Source organism: Nannobrachium achirus (assembly GCF_963921795.1).
Source record: "Nannobrachium achirus genome assembly, chromosome: 13".
Classification (NCBI taxonomy): Eukaryota; Metazoa; Chordata; class Actinopteri; order Myctophiformes; family Myctophidae; genus Nannobrachium; species Nannobrachium achirus.
In genome coordinates, this window is record NC_137833.1 from 53,380,207 (window position 1) to 53,398,302 (window position 18,096).

At 45.2% G+C, this 18,096-nt stretch overlaps 1 protein-coding gene across 2 annotated transcripts in view; it reads left to right on the forward strand.

The window, feature by feature from the left end:
• Positions 1–18,096, forward strand: part of LOC308297645 (semaphorin-4G-like) — a 98,207-nt gene that overhangs the window by 26,992 nt on the left and 53,119 nt on the right. The window lies entirely within an intron of this gene.

An 18,096-nucleotide genomic window follows, 5' to 3' on the forward strand; every position in this document is an offset into this window, starting at 1 on the left:
CCGTTCTGAATGGATTAAGCAATATGACACGAGAGGGTGTGCAATATCGTCAATATAATCACGCCTGCGTTGCCTCAGGAACGAGCCCGAAGGGCGAGTTCCGTTGCCAGCGCAGAAGTGATTATATTGACATATTGCACACCCCCGAGTGTCATTGCGATTATACAACCGTTGCCCTTAAAAGAAAAAACACACCAAATTCATTGTAATTAAGATGCGTGAGATGAGATTAAGGAATGTGTAATTTTTCTTCATTTTTTTATCACTGTACCTTCCACAGGTCTGTACCCTATGTGCGAGGCGCGATGCGAGGTGTTGTGTGCTTGTAGATCGGCTATTTTCACTATTTTAGATTTTCTTTTAAATGATAATAACAAAATGAACGGTTTTGGACACACAAGGTTTCCACCCCAGATAACAACGATATGATACATAGCCAAGTCATATCATGGATTAAAGTTATCTGTCGCCACTCGCCACAACTGATTTCAGCCAAATGGATGCCATGGAAGTCAGCCTGTCTTCTGTGGAAGCATGCTGCACAGCGAAAATAGCTGATCTACAAGCTCATACAAACGTTTGTGTCATAATGTTATTACATGCACTGTGTGTAACCCACCAGATCTGATCATCTGATACTGTAGCGAAATAATTGTGTTTGATTGCAAGCCCTTCATCACTTGTCTGTAGTCTCTCTCTCTCTCTCTCTCTCTCTCTCTCTCTCTCTCTCTCTCTCTCTCACACACACACACACACACACACACACACACACACACACACACACACACACACACACACACACACACACACACACATACACACACACACACCTTAATTAATGATGCATAATAATAATAATAATTATTATTATTATCATTGGCCGGGTTTCCCAAAGCGCAGTCGTAGAAGCCCGTCGTAGGACACTCCGGTACGACGACGAAGCTGTTTCCCAAACGCGCCTCTCTCAAAACAGGCTACGCATGCCCTTAGGCTGGCCAGAGCCTTGTATTATAGAGTTCTGCCAACTCTGCCCCCATGTGAACGGAGATGATGCAACTCTGCACCGACTCTCCTTGAATGGCTCTGGGTCCTGATTGATCCCCACAACCAGCTGCGCTCGCGAATGAATTTCAGCTGTTGTGTGATTGTACTCGCCCCGCGAGAAAGAAGTAGAAAACAATGCTGAAAATTAACAAACTTGTTGGTAGGCTAACTGACCACACAGACCCCTTGTTTTTATTTTAAACTCTACTTGGAAGATTTAACGGCTGCACAAAATAGCCTAGTTGTTTTAATTTTAAACTAAGACTTAACTGTTCGTCTAAATCATCTTAAATATTTATATAAGCTACCATGAGACTGTATTATAGAGCTTTGATTTTCAAAGTGGGTCCGGGGACCCCAAGAGGTCCTTGATATGTGGCGATGTACTTAAACGGGAGTCGAACCCGAGGCTTTGACTCATCAGTCTAACATACAGTCCGCCAAGCCAACAGCGGTGGCAACAAGGTTGAAGTAGGAACCAAATGAACCCTCATCATGGGTGTAACTCAGAGAGTGTAGGCCTTCTGTACAATTAAATGGTCCCATTTGTACATGCACGTAGCAGGCTACATACCCAAGATTAGGGTCCATTTGGTTCATATAACTTCCTAACTAAATACAACAGCCCTGCCAATAAAATTCATTGCTCGATTGGTGTGATGGCTTGTGTGTTGGACTGTCAAGTGGAAACTCCGGGTTCTATCCCCGCTTCCGTGCAGTATTATATATCATTTAGCTGGGGACCCCCAAGGGTCCCCGGACCACACTTTGAGAACGAATGGGAAGCTCTTCATTTTTATGTAAGTATTTTGTGTTGTGGTGCGCTCTCTCAAGCAACCCAACAGACGCATAACATAACAAATATATATGTAACACCCGTCCCAGGTAGCTATGAGGGTTCTTGTGTAGTAGTACACTGGGCGGGGCCTGAGTTCGTTTTAATGAACTAACGCGTCTACCTGTAGTCTAACTTATTAACTATTTAATTGGGTACTTAAGTAATTTTAATTCAACCGGCTGTTCCTCCATATAAACTTAGAGCATCAAATACTCCTCAAAAGTACTGTATGTAACTCTTGCTTTTAAACACCTTTTAAATTACTTATTTCCCAACATGAATTAAATAGTACCAAACATGAATTCTCTGTGAGCTAGTATGACACAACAAGGTTACTTTAACTATAACTACCCAACGTAGGCAGGAATATTTATTATACAAAAAAGCAATAAAATATGAATAATGTCTCCAAATGCAGTATGAAAAATAAAATAAAAGATTGCGAATGTGGATACAAATATCAAACAGGTCACACAATAAATGGGCCCCACTCACACTCTCACACACACACCTGACTGCAACGTGTAAGTCCTTTAGTGACCCTAACTGAACGCTCGTTGCAGGCCTGAGTCGTGGCTTGGGTGCGTTGAGGCCTACAAACTGTAGTGGCCGCTTCACTTGATCTCACAAGCAGAAAATAAAATGCACGTGCTCAATGTACAGTACGTTTGGTGAGGGGTTACTGCATGATGGGGGGAATGCAGCAGGGGGAACAGCAACACAGGTCAGTGTCCAGAAGAATCAGTCCAGGAGAATCAGTCCAGAAGAAGAAACACTCCCGAAGAAACAGTAGGGACCTCACTCTACAGCTGGGCAAAGTGTTCCACGCTCACACTTGCCAGTGTCCTGAAGCAAATACATCAGCTAAGCCACAAGTCCAAAATACTACATCATGAAGAGATAGTGGTAGCTTGTACTTAATCCAATGACTTAAAATGCCAAGCTATGCATTTACAACACAATACAAAGCTCTTTGATGTTGTGGAAGTGCAAATGGCTAATCACAATTTGCAAACACATTAACTGTTACACTCCAACATTTAGTTACAGCAACAGAAACAATACAGGCATATATTTACCTCTTGCAGATCAATAATGTTCACACCAACAGGATAACTGGTCGTCAACCAAGGTTACAAACATTTATGTCTTGACACAGGCTTCACTGAACAAACTGTGACTTTTCACTCTGGCTGTCTGAGTTGGAATGACTGATTAGAGAGAAAAGGACTGATCTAGTACACCTGTTCCCCTAGCAGCTAGCAGGATCTGAGAACCCAACCTTCCAACTGGAACTGGACTCATGATTGGCTGTCAATTAAGCACGAACAAATCAAAAACAAAAGAAACACAAGATTGACACATGCTGCTGCTCACAAGCTAGGCTGTGAGACTGCAATCATGTGCTGGGCATGTACACTTCAAACAAACTATGCCCTTTTGCATGCATTATGAGGTTTTAACTCAAAAGACCATGAATTAGTTTCCCATTTTCATACATGAAATCCTTCCATATATTTTACCTTATTTTAACCCCATTCAAACAATATGAACTCAGTCTTTTTAATACAATGCTTTAAATGTTTTAATCCATTTATTTATTGCATGAATTAAAGCCAGTAGCCTAAATTAAATGGTGAATGAGATTTAGCCAGGGCTACACCCTCCCCCTTCTGACTGTCAAGATGCCCTCATTTGACATCCTTCTTCTTCAGTTTAGTAGGGTGCCTCCGTCTATCATCATCCGTTGACATCCGGCTTAGTTTAGACTTCTTAACTGATCTTCTGGTTTCCTGGTGATTCAACTTGAACTGAATGACCATCCCATGATGCATGATGGTAACTGGGTCATTGGATGGGTCACCAGGCTTATCGTAAGTCAATCGTATGACTGGTTTCGGCTCTCTGAGAGACTTTCGGGGACTAGGAGTTTCTTTACTCCTTGTGGCAGGTGTAGGGACTGAGCTTTCTCCCCCTTCTGAATCTGGCTCAGTTTCCTCCACAGCATCATCACTCATCTCTTCTGCATCAGATGCTACACTAGAAGGTTCAGTGCCTTCAGGTTCCTCGTCATCAGTAGAAGGTGCTGTGCCTTCAGGCGATTCCTCTTCATCCTCAGTTTCCATAACTGATTGATCTTCAGAGACCTCTTCCTCTTGACCTTCAGGATCTTGAGGGGCTTGATAGGTTGTAGAGAGGTGTCTCCGTACCTCATCCACATCCAAAGTTGGTGGACTATGGCTTTGTTCAAACTCTTCGTCCGATGAGTCTGTGCCACTTTCCAAAGACTCTTCAACAGACGTAGTCGGTCTGTGACTCCGTCGAGCATGCTGCGATCTGGTGACAGGTCTTCTTTTGACATGCCCGGTATCATCAGGAGGAGCGGACATCCTTACCAGGTAACCTATGGGCAACAGATGGTCTCGGTGCAGAGTCTTGACTGTGCCTACACCAGAGCCTTCTGGTTTGACCTTGTACACTGGCAGGTTCGGTAGCTTCTTCACCACGACATAGGGGGTTGACTTCCATCTGTCTTCCAGTTTGTGCTTGCCTTTGAGTCCAACATTCCGGATAAGGACTCTATCACCAACTCCCAAGGGCAAATCCCTCACACGCTGGTCATAGTATGACTTGTTTCTCAGGTGACTCTTTGAAGCTGCCTCAGATGCGAGCTTGTAGGCACTCTGCAACTCTTTTCTCATCTGAGCGACGTACTGCAGGTAAGACGACTCACCCTCTCCATCTGGTGACGTACCAAAGCAGATGTCAACTGGTAACCTTGCTTCTCTCCCGAACATTAGACAATATGGAGAGTAACCAGTAGCATCATTCCTAGTACAATTGTACGCGTGTACAAGCTGACTGATGTGCTGGCTCCAACATTGCTTCTTTTTAGTGTCCAGGGTACCAAGCATCGCCAGGAGAGTTCGGTTAAACCTCTCTGGTTGGGCATCACCTTGTGGATGGTATGGGGAGGTACGTGACTTACGGATCCCAAGCATGGACAGGAGCTCCTTGATCAGTCGACACTCAAAGTCCCGGCCCTGATCAGAGTGAATCCGTGCAGGTAAACCGTAATGCACAAAGTATTTTTCCCACAAGACCTTTGCTACAGTGAGGGCTTTTTGGTCCTTGGTAGGAAATGCCTGTGCATAGCGCGTGTAGTGATCTGTCACAACTAAGACATTAGCCGTGCCTTTGGAGTCTGGCTCGATTTGTAGGAAGTCAATACAGACTAAATCCAAAGGGCCATCACTGGTTATTTGATTTAGTGGTGAGGCACGGTGGGGAAGTGTCTTTCTAGAGATGCATCTCCCACAGGTGCGGACGTATTGCTCCACTTCACTTGTTAGACGTGGCCAGTAGAACCTGTCTTTGATGAGCTGGGTGGTTCGTTCCACTCCCATGTGCCCACACTCATCGTGTAGTGATCTTAACACCACGATCCGGTATCTTTCAGGCAAGACAAGCTGTCTAATCTTCTTTCCAGACACTTTCTTTGTTACTCTGAAGAGTATTCCATCCCGTGACTCAAGCTTGCTCCCCTCACGGATGAGTAAGGCGACATCAGGGGGATCGCTCTTATTATGAGTCAATGTCTGTTTCGTTTCAATCATCTTTTTCACAGGACCAATCACTGGATCTAGATCTTGAGCGGTCTCTAGGTCTTTTGGGGTCAACTGGTCGATGGTGCTTAGGCTCAGGTTCACTGGGAAGGCATAGGCTTCAGGCACCACAGTTGCTGGAACCCCTAGTTGCTCTACTAATCTGACATGTGCTTCATTGCCGCAAGCTCGCTGACAGATGGCTTTGATCCCTGATGGTAGGATGTTTGTCCAGCCCCTAGCCTCTTGGTCGTACTGCCTGGACAGTAGATCAGCATCAATATTGTGACGCCCTGGACGATACTGAACAGTGAAGTCGTAGGTGGCTAGGGCAGCAAGCCAACGATGTCCTACTGCACTCAGCTTGGCGGACGTAAGGACATACGTTAACGGGTTATTGTCGGTTCTTACAGTAAACTTAGCACCATACAAGTAGTCATGGAACTTGTCCACCACTGCCCACTTTAACGCCAGAAATTCCAGCTGGTGGATGGGGTAGCGTTGCTCAGGTCCACTAAGTTTACGACTGGCGAAGGCCACTGGTCTGAGGCCCTCTGGGTGCTCCTGATTCAACACGGCGCCAAGGCCATTCATGCTAGCATCCACATGCAGAATGTAGGGCTTAGAAGGGTCGGCGAAGGCTAAAACAGGGGCATTAATCAGGCGCTCAATGATCTCATGAAAGGCATCACGACAGGCGTCATCCCAACGTTCTCCGAAAGGCTCAGACTCTTTGAAGTACGTCTTGTTTGGGTCTTTCCCCTTTCGGGCCTTAGTCTCACGCTGAGTTGGTGGATAGCCTTTGGTGAGTTCAGTAAGAGGACGGACAATGACTGAGTAATTGGCAATGAAACGGCGATAGTAGCCGCAAAAGCCTAGGAATGATCTCAGAGATCTGATATCGGTGGGCTCCTTCCAGTGTTTTACCACTTCCACCTTCTCTGGGTCAGTGGCGATTCCGGACTCCGAAACGATGTGGCCCACGTATTTCACTTGTGGTTGACAGAATTGGCATTTGTCAATTGATACTTTCAGGCCTACTTCTTCAAGTCTATCTAGGACCTTGAGTAAACGCTGCTCATGCTCCTCGAGCGTTTTGCCAAAGACAATTATGTCATCCAAGTACACAAGGACTTGAAGGAGATGCATGTCCCCAACAGCTTTCTCCATTAAGCGTTGGAACGTTGCAGGAGCTCCAGTTATCCCTTGTGGCATGCGCTCAAACTCATAGAATCCAAGGGGGCAAATGAAGGCTGTCTTCTCTTTATCCTCCTCAGTCATAGCTATCTGATAATAGCCACTCCTTAAATCCAATACCGAGAACCACTTGCTGCCTGTCAGTGCATCTAAAGCATCATCGATGCGAGGCATCGTGTACTGGTCCGGTATGGTGCGACTGTTGAGGGTTCTGTAATCAATACAGAATCTGACCCGTCCGTTCTTTTTGCGGACAACCACAATGGGAGAGGCGTAGGGACTACGGGACTCCTTAACAATCCCGGTCTCTAGCAGCTGCTGTAGGTGGCGTCGGACATCGTCGATGTCTGCGGGAGCCAGTCTGCGTGACCTTTCCCTGAATGGTCTGGGGTCATGTAGGCGTATGTGGTGCTCCACCCCCTTCGCCAGGCCAACATCCCACTCCTGCAATGAGAAGACATTTATTCTCTCAGCTAACTTCTGTTGAAGCCGGTTCTGCCACTCCGCAGAGATGGGGGAACTGCCGAAATCAAACAGAGCTGGGTCTATTGCATCAGCTGGGACGCTAGATGACTGGACTGGGGTAACTGCATCAACAGCATACATCTCTGCCACTACAGTGCCTACTGGTATTGAGGTTCGCTTTTGGGACTCATTATGAAGTAGCACTGTGAAACTGTTGGCGTCTATGTCGGTGCTCTGCAGCACACTGGGCTGTACTAGTACGCCAGCGGGTAGTGACTGTTCAGCGGGTGCATCAATCATCACTATGTCTCTTGACATGGGAGTTGGACTGTCTACTGTACAAGTGGCGTAATACTTCTCCCCTGGGGGTATTGAGAGTGGACCAGGTCCTTGCCATTTCACTTGTCCAACAGTGTCATCCACTGTCTCAGATGCAGTGAGCCCAGCCTTTACTTGGACTGGTGCATACACTGGTTGGATTCTCATAGAGTGAACAATGGTTTCGTCACCACCTTCTTTCAACAGCTCCCACAGTCTGTGAAACAGGAATGTGTTGGTACCGACAATAACAGGGGCTTGACTGTAGTGCTCTGGCTCTGGACAGATCAAAGCTAAAACTACTATGGGCCCTTTGACGCCTGTCAAACTTTCTGGGAACTCCATCTCCACGACGGCATAACCTTGGTAAGGGTACTCTGTGTCGGACAGACCCCAGAGGCCTAAACGAGAGATGGGCTGTACTGGGACATCCTGCAAGTGTTCGTTGAACCAACTCTCAAATATTATGGTCACGTTGGAACCACTGTCTAGGAGAGCATTGCAGGTCAAGTCATTGACTTTGATTGGGTAAATCATTGACGGGCCCACGAGACCCTCAGGCAGGCTGTCGTCTTCAGGGACTTCTACTTTGTTGACCCTGGCAACAGGCTCGTTTGAGGAGTCTTCGGGGTCCTCTTGATCCTCTTCTGGATTGTCTTTCTTGTTGTCTTTTCCGGTTCGCGCTAAGCGTATTAGCTTTCTGATTACTTTCTGTGTGTTCTCTGGGGCAGTGCAATTTGGCGCAATATGACCACTCTCTCCACACCGGTAGCAGAAATACCCATCAGCCTCTTTGGGAGACTGCTCTTTGGTTGGACCAGGCTTATGGCCTGAAGCCTTGTTCCTTCTGGACCAGGTAGTTGAGCCGCGGCCTGCGGTTGATGTCACTGACATAACACTCATCATATTTTCTAGTGCTTTCACCTGTTCTTTAAGTGACTGCATTTCACTGTGTGACTCAGGTTTTGGCTTCTTCCTTTTCTTTGAACCACTTGAACGATCAGAGGGCTGGGGACTTTCCTCATCCATCTGGTCTTCAGGTTCACACTGCACTCTTTCTTTTGATGCCTGCACTGTGCGCACATGCTGACGGTGCTTTGGTGCGGATAGGCTTTCTCTAACAGAGTGGCGGTCTTCCTCTTCCCGTATCTCCTTCAGCAGGTTCAGAAAATAAGGGGGGTCATCCTTGCGCTCCCTAACCTTCAGCTGAAGTAACAGGAGGTCAGAGGTCGAACCCCTAATGAGCTGCTCAATTCTGGCTCTGTTAGCTGCGTGTGCAGGGAGGCCACCTCCTTGCACTACTTTCATAAGGGACTTCTCAACTCTTTGCAGAAATTCAGATAAACGCTCCTCGGGCTTCTGTCGGAGGGATCTGAACGCATAGTAAAGGTCTTCACCTGACCCTGTCACACCGAAGATGCTTTCTATGGCCTCTATGTACTCCATGGGGCTAGCATCAGGATCAGTCATACGGACGGCTTGAATGATCTCTAAGGCGGGACCTCTGAGACTCTCAAGTATTCTTCTGCGTTTTTCTTTCTCCGAGCATTCGCCTTCCTCAACCATGAATTTGGCCTGCTCCAGCCAGAGATCTAGGCATTCTTCTCCTGTTGGAGTGGGACTGACTCCGGAGAATGTCCTCAGACGTCTATAACCATGGCTGTCTGCGAATTTACTGCTTCTGCTCCATACATCTCCAACTGCACGTATGATGGACTCAGTGTTGCTGGGCCCCGATGCACTGGGGGTGTATAGTCTCTGGATATCATCCATTGTTTTCCCTTCGTCCTGGAGGAGTTTCTTTAACTTCTCTTTGAACTCATCTGGGCTGCCAGTATCTTCTATGTAGTGCAATGTACCCCAAGAGCTCCCACCCGCTATTGGCGTAATCTCTGGGGGAATTTTAGTGGGGTCTATCTCTTCACGGCACTCTACTAATAACATTAGGGATTGGAGTTGTGAACGAAATATCCTTCCCCTTATCTGAATTTTGCCCAAAGCTTTGACAGTCGCTACTGTTTCTTCAATAACATCTTGGTTAGTGTCTTCTGGCACATCATATATTAAGAGAGCATGTTTTACATCTAATCCCTCTCCCCGGCACCAATCAATTAAATCTGACTGTGTTGGACTGTTTGTACGGCTGGCCATATTTACAACGTGCTAAACTTTCACTGCAACTAAAATACTGTTCTTTACTTGTGTGTCAATTAGCTCAATTTATGTTTGGTACCATCTCAGCAGTGCCTCCAATGTGTAACACCCGTCCCAGGTAGCTATGAGGGTTCTTGTGTAGTAGTACACTGGGCGGGGCCTGAGTTCGTTTTAATGAACTAACGCGTCTACCTGTAGTCTAACTTATTAACTATTTAATTGGGTACTTAAGTAATTTTAATTCAACCGGCTGTTCCTCCATATAAACTTAGAGCATCAAATACTCCTCAAAAGTACTGTATGTAACTCTTGCTTTTAAACACCTTTTAAATTACTTATTTCCCAACATGAATTAAATAGTACCAAACATGAATTCTCTGTGAGCTAGTATGACACAACAAGGTTACTTTAACTATAACTACCCAACGTAGGCAGGAATATTTATTATACAAAAAAGCAATAAAATATGAATAATGTCTCCAAATGCAGTATGAAAAATAAAATAAAAGATTGCGAATGTGGATACAAATATCAAACAGGTCACACAATAAATGGGCCCCACTCACACTCTCACACACACACCTGACTGCAACGTGTAAGTCCTTTAGTGACCCTAACTGAACGCTCGTTGCAGGCCTGAGTCGTGGCTTGGGTGCGTTGAGGCCTACAAACTGTAGTGGCCGCTTCACTTGATCTCACAAGCAGAAAATAAAATGCACGTGCTCAATGTACAGTACTCACAACGCCATGGTTACATAGGAGGTTACGTTTGGTGAGGGGTTACTGCATGATGGGGGGAATGCAGCAGGGGGAACAGCAACACAGGTCAGTGTCCAGAAGAATCAGTCCAGGAGAATCAGTCCAGAAGAAGAAACACTCCCGAAGAAACAGTAGGGACCTCACTCTACAGCTGGGCAAAGTGTTCCACGCTCACACTTGCCAGTGTCCTGAAGCAAATACATCAGCTAAGCCACAAGTCCAAAATACTACATCATGAAGAGATAGTGGTAGCTTGTACTTAATCCAATGACTTAAAATGCCAAGCTATGCATTTACAACACAATACAAAGCTCTTTGATGTTGTGGAAGTGCAAATGGCTAATCACAATTTGCAAACACATTAACTGTTACACTCCAACATTTAGTTACAGCAACAGAAACAATACAGGCATATATTTACCTCTTGCAGATCAATAATGTTCACACCAACAGGATAACTGGTCGTCAACCAAGGTTACAAACATTTATGTCTTGACACAGGCTTCACTGAACAAACTGTGACTTTTCACTCTGGCTGTCTGAGTTGGAATGACTGATTAGAGAGAAAAGGACTGATCTAGTACACCTGTTCCCCTAGCAGCTAGCAGGATCTGAGAACCCAACCTTCCAACTGGAACTGGACTCATGATTGGCTGTCAATTAAGCACGAACAAATCAAAAACAAAAGAAACACAAGATTGACACATGCTGCTGCTCACAAGCTAGGCTGTGAGACTGCAATCATGTGCTGGGCATGTACACTTCAAACAAACTATGCCCTTTTGCATGCATTATGAGGTTTTAACTCAAAAGACCATGAATTAGTTTCCCATTTTCATACATGAAATCCTTCCATATATTTTACCTTATTTTAACCCCATTCAAACAATATGAACTCAGTCTTTTTAATACAATGCTTTAAATGTTTTAATCCATTTATTTATTGCATGAATTAAAGCCAGTAGCCTAAATTAAATGGTGAATGAGATTTAGCCAGGGCTACATATAGTTTTTATATCTTTTTTTTTTCTTTCTTTTTTCCCCCTCACTATATTACTTATTTTTATAGCAGGTGTGTAAGCTAGCTACTCTGCCATCCACTTGACTTAGATCGATTTTTTATATACTTTTATAGTTATACTTTTCTCACATGGCCCTCTTCTAGCGCCACCATGAGGCCGATTCTTGCAAAACACATTTTTGGACACTGCTCCTAACATTTTTGCCCTAAAATCACGCAAATCGGTACACAGTATGTCTACACTCATCCCATCAACATGAATCTGTCCCATATAGCGCCACCTTCAGGCCGATTTTTAAAAACAAATTTTTTTGGACACTGCTCCTACAGATTTTGCCCTACAATCACGAAAATCACTACACAGTATGTCTACACTCATGTCATCAACATGGATCAGGAAGATTTTGGAAAAACAAATTTTTGCCCTATTTGTGGAGATAAGCGACCTATGGTCGCTTATCTCCCGATTAGGGAGTCTTACTGGTACTTATAGTGATCAGCTTCACTACAAAGGGTTTAAGGGCGCCCCAGGTCACCTTTAAAAAAAACCTTCGTAAGACAGGTCTGCGTGATTGACAGGAGCCTTCACAGGTTCTTCTACGATCGTCCTGGAGACCTTACGATGGGTTTTCTGAAGTCATTCCTAAGGTGTGCTCACCCATCGTAGCAGCCCATTTGGTTCCATTGTACACTCTCGACCGGTTTCCTGAAAGCCGTCGTAGCCTTGATTGACAGGAGCCTTCATTACAGTTTTGCTGCTACGATGGGTCTTACGACCATCCTAAAGCTTAAGATCGCTTTGGGAAACCCGGCCATTATTATTACATGGCCTGAGGCCTCCAGTAGATGTGTCTTTCTTTCAGAGCTGAACTGCCTGTAGCTTGGTTTGCTGCAAAGTACTATAGACAGACTGACACACACACACACACACACACACACACACACACACAGGCACGCACGCACGCACGCACGCACGCACGCACGCACGCACACACACACACACACACACACACACACACACACACACACTAACTGATAAGAGCAAGAAGGAAAAACAACTGCATGCCTTGTGCAACAGTTGTCATGGTTACGGATCTCCCCTTACTGTACTATCTACCGTGTGTGTGTGTGTGTGTGTGTGTGTGTGTGTGTGTGTGTGTGTGTGTGTGTGTGTGTGTGTGTGTGTGTGTGTGTGTGTGTGTGTGTGTGTGTGTGTGTGTGTGCGTGTATGCGCGTGTGCGTGTGTGTGCGTGTTCTGTTGTTGATTTACGACACGTGCGCACGACAACTTTCTTTGCAATTAGGGCTGCAACTATCCATAACTTTTTTGACCAATCGAATCATCGAGAAGTGAGCTATATATATTTCTATATGTGTTTTTTTTTTTATGCATTTATTGTATATCAATTAACCCTTAAGCCCTAATTTATACTTCATTGCAAAACATTTGCGTTGCCGTTGTGAGCGTGTAGATCGTCTATTTTCACAATTTCTGCCTCTAATATTTGACGATTTGGCCAATGTTTAATTTGTCATGTTAAAGGTATTAAAAAGTCCTAAATTGTTACTTTAGAAATGTGCAGATACCCTCTCTATACACTTAAACTTAATGTTGGTTTGTTTACTGTTGAGGGTGAAAACAATGTTGCACATTAAGCTAATCATCTGGGGACCCCCCAAATAATTAGGGGACCCCCCCCCCCCTCCCCCACACACACTTTACACCACTGGTGTAACAGGCCCTACCATCATCTCCTCCTCCTCATTCCTCCTACTCCTCCTCCTGGCAACAAATCACCACCTCATGCCGCTTGTTGCTGTTCTCTACCCATATCTGTCTGTCTGCTCCTCTCCTCTCCTCTCCTCCCCACTCAACACCACCTGGTACCTTTATCTCTGCGTGTCTCTGCAGGATCAACACTTTGTCCATCTACCTATCCGTCCTCCTACACATCACCACGCAGCCTCCTCTACCGCACCTCACTCACGTTAGCAGTTTTCTCGACCGGAAATACATTTGCGTCACGCCGTCACAGCAAGAAACAAGATTTAGGGGTTAGGGCAGGGGTGGCCAACTTTGATGATAGAGAGGGCCACTATATTTTCACACTCACTCCAGAGGGCCACAATGAATATACAGTCAAAAATAGCAAAAATAGCCGATCTACAAGCTCAAAACGCGTCGCAGTGTGACGTGTTTTGAGCTTGTAGATCTGTTATTTTTTAATTGGAATCCTGAAAAGTATAATTTGTATTTAATTTCCAATGCATTTATATGTTCTTTTGTTAACTTTATGAACTGAAATACAATATATTGTGCATAAAAAAGACTAGTACTAGTCATTAAGCTACTAATATAGACTGAATTAATCGAAGCGGGTCATGTTTGCATTTTTGGAATTGTAACAGCTCAAATCAATAATATCTCAGTATTCAGATATTAACCTACGGGCCGCATTAAGGTGAGGGCCGCATGTGGCCCCCGGGCCGCCTGTTGCCCATGTATGGGTTAGGGTGTACTGATGATGATATTAACTCATGGGATGCCCACGAGGTGTCTACACGCCAATCTCTTTGATGTCTCTGGAGGCCCACGACGCGTTGACGTGTTTACTGTATTTACAGCATTAACTTTAAATCTCACCGTTAGGTTGGGGCTACGCATGGATGTAGCCCATTAGCCGCTAGTCGCTTCGAGTCGACGCTGAGAGCATGGCGCGGCCGTTTTTCTCCATATACTCCAATGCATTTCCCCATCTTTAACGCCCTTTATCTCTGATGTTTGTTTTATGGCTAAAACTGTGGCGGGGTGCGGCAAAATGTCAACACTGGCCCATACAGAAAGTTACACAACAACATCCTGTCTGCGCTCATGTGACCAAGTGACGTCATGACGTCATGACGCATGCATTGACGCAGCAGGGCCGGATTCAATACAATGGTGGTGGGCCTGGGCAGCGAGAGGGGATAGATGGGGCAATCCAGGGGCACCCGATGTACACTTTAATTTTTTGGACACTGAGTGAAACAAAGTTACAAACGGCTTTTACATGAATAGCTATGGTGATGATATAAACAAACAGAACTAAAACATGATGTGTGCAAAAAGTCAGGTTTTTGTACGGTGTGAAATAAAAACATTAAGAGTATCAACAATAACATTTCAACATATATTATACTTTAATTTACATGATGGAAAGGCCTTTTTTTCTGCATACCCCCTGAGCCACTGTCGCCCCCACAAAAGTGATAAGGCAGTGGTTCTCAAACATTCAAACATTTCTTTTTGGCTCAGGGAACCCCTGAATTACATTGTTATACTTTGTAGCACGTTACATTTATGTCATATTATGGCACGTAAATATGACATAGGCCTTTGGGAAATCCTGCTCCCCCTAACATGCGTCCATTTCCATTGGGACAGATTGAACATAACGACATTGACGTTTGACCACTTGAAACCCAGGATCCCTATTCTGGGGGGAACATCCGCCAAAAAAGGGTCTAGGTCAGGTGTCTTCAACAGGGGGTCCGGGACCCCTAGGGGGTCCTCAAAGTTACTACAGGGGGTCCTCCAAATCTTTGTCTGATAGAAACCTTTTTTTTCCCCTTTTTTATATTAACCACTTGAACCCTAACGTCCATATTCGGAGAACTTTAGCCAAAAATAGCAGATCTACAAGCTCACAATGCCGCTGCGAGGCGTTGTGAGCTTGTAGATCGGCTATTTTCTGCAAAGAGCTCTGGTGTAGAGGGGAAAAAGAGCAGACTAAGGACAGAGTGAAAGGTCAAGTTTATTAAGTATTGACGGTTCAAGTGGTTAAATATCTGATAACACAAATTGACATGAATCGAAAATACTCTGATGATGGTGATGTCAAACGATGAAACTATATGGAATCTATGAACAGGTTGTGGGGGTCCCTGCTTCATCTCTCTCTCTCTCAGCTAAGGGGTCCTTGGACTGAAAACGTTGAAGACCCTGGTATTAATAACGTTTCAGTGTTAAGCTCAACGTTGGGCATTTGGACCCATACATGGAGAAATGGAGCGAACCTGTTGGCCTAAACATGGAGATTTGGAGAACATGATGGAGATAGTCCATCATGTCATATGGGACTGCCGTCATAGACAGTAGCCATTGTTAGGCCGGTGTCAATGGCAACCGGGCATGGACGGCATGCGTGTCAGATTGATGTCATCAATATGACATCAGACAACCTTATATAAATAGCGCTAACTAAGCTAAGCACAGCACTCTCGACAGACCTCAGTAGAGAAATATACCCAAAGGGTTAGAACGGGCTAGGTATTGAAAGCGTCCCACAATTCGTCAGAGGTTCTGTCGGCTAGAAACAAGCCTACGTCAGAGCCCAGCGACTGAGCTCTACTTCACCTGGTCAAGGTATAGTTAAACTGATAAATTCCAAATATCATTCCAAGTATTCCGCAGCAACCCTGGACTTGCGTCACGGCACCCACTTTGAGAAACGCTGCAATACGGAGACGAACAAAGGAAACCAGAGGACAGCCCTCTAGTCTCCCCGTAAGCTCCGTCTCTCACTCCAGCTGTAATGATTAGTCGCCCAGCGTTTCTCTCTCGCTTGGATTATCTTCCTTTGCTCTCCCCACCTTCCTCCTCGCTCTCCCTTCTCCTCCTCCTCCTCCTCTCAAACTTCACACTAATCCCCTTAATCTCAGTGTCTCACACATCAACCCACAGACCTGTGTGAGCTGGTCTGGGCTGCACCGCATCAGGCAGCTGCTTTCCGCAGTGAACGTCCAGCCGAAAATAGCAGATCCGCGAGCTCACGAGCTTGTTAGATCTGCTATTTTCTCACCATTTGACAAAAGCCTAGAATTATTGAATGCTTTAACTATTGAAAAATAGCAGATATACAAGCTCACAGCGCGGCACCGAGTGCCGCGCTGCGAGCTTGTAGATCTGCTATTTTTGAAAAAAAAGTCGTTGAAAATGTGTGCAAATCTTTGAATATATGTATTTTTAAAGCGTACGTTCGTAACTCAAATTTTGCTTTTGGGTGGTCCCTGGAACTAAATATTTTGAGATGGGGGTCTGTGGCCAAATCCTTTTTTTTTTTTTTTTTTCTTTTTCAAAAAACCTTAGAAGGATTCAAAAGACACTTATATAATCAGGTCAAAATCGGGTCAAAATTCAAATTTTCACGATTTTTCAAAAATAGCAGATCTACAAGCTCGCAGCGCGGCACTCGGTGCCATGCTGTGAGGTTGTATATCTGCTATTTTTGAAAAATTAATGCGTACCCGGTCTAAATGGGTTTAACACTTTGACCAATTAAGACCTGCGTCCGATTCTACCAAATGCCTTCTAAATCTATAGTTCTCACACTTTCAAGATTTAAAAAAAAATAAAAAAAATAAAATAAAAATAGCAGATCTACAAGCTCGCAGCGTGGCATGAAGTGACTCGCTGTGAGCTTGTACATCTGCTATTTTTTTAATAGCCAACACAAAAAAATATATATATCCATAAGGACACAGATGCTTTTCTGGTTTTGATGGGTTAACTCTGTGTAGCTGACATACAAGCTCGTAGATCGACTATTTTCTGAAAATCCTGAAAAATAATTGTTATATTTTTGAAACACAAATCTTGTGTATAAATACATATTAATTTGGGGGCGTCTTTGACATGAAAAAGTCTGAGAACCGCTGCTATGTACTGTAGTACCTGTTCACATCAACGTACACGTGCGCACATGCACAGACATACACCAGTAAGACTCCCTAATCGGGAGATAAGCGACCGTAGGTGGCTTATCTCCACAAATAGGGCAAAAATTTGTTTTTCCCAAATCTTCCTGATCCATGTTGATGACATGAGTGTTGACATGCTGTGTAGTGATATTCGTGATTTTAGGGCAAAAACTGTAGGAGCAGTGTCCAAAAATGTGTTTTAAAAATCGGCCTGAAGGTGGCGCTAGAATAGGGCCATGTGAGAAATGAGGGGTGGGGTCTCCGCGTTGCCTTGGCGGACGAATAGGTACCGGCCCCGGCTCTCCCGGACTCTCCTAGCCCGAGTTACGGCATTTTATGTGCGCTGCAGTGGCAGGGGGTCCTCCACTGGGGGCGCCACCACTTTTGCATCCGTTCTGGAGCACCAGGAGTCGGTGGTCCCCGGGAATTCCCCGTGAGCAGCCCCGTTGGGGTGGTCATTTGGTCATTTTTGCACATTTGGTCATTTTTTACATCTGGGGGTCCCCCAGGGACCTGGGGGTCCCTGGGGCTCCGGGGGTCCTTGGAGGTTGTAGTTTGGCAGGCAAGGAGTGTGTGTGTAAAATCTGGCATGGATCGGGTCAACGGGTGCGGAGATATAAGCAGGGAAAAAGTGTGACGTGTGACGTGTGAGCACATTTGGACGTTTTTTACATCTGGGGGTCCCCCAGGGACCTGGGGGTCCCTGGGGCTCCGGGGGTCCTTGGAGGTTGTAGTTTGGCAGTCAAGGAGTGTGTGTGCAAAATTTGGCATGGATGGGGGCAACGGTTGTGGAGATATGAGCAGGGCAAAAGTGTGACGGACTCACTGACTGACTGACTGACTGACTGACTGACGCACAGACAGCCCGTGGAGGTTTTGGTTGTAAATGCGACCTACGGTCGCAACAAAGACTATACACAGGGTGCACGGACGCACATGAGTGGGTGCACGTCTCG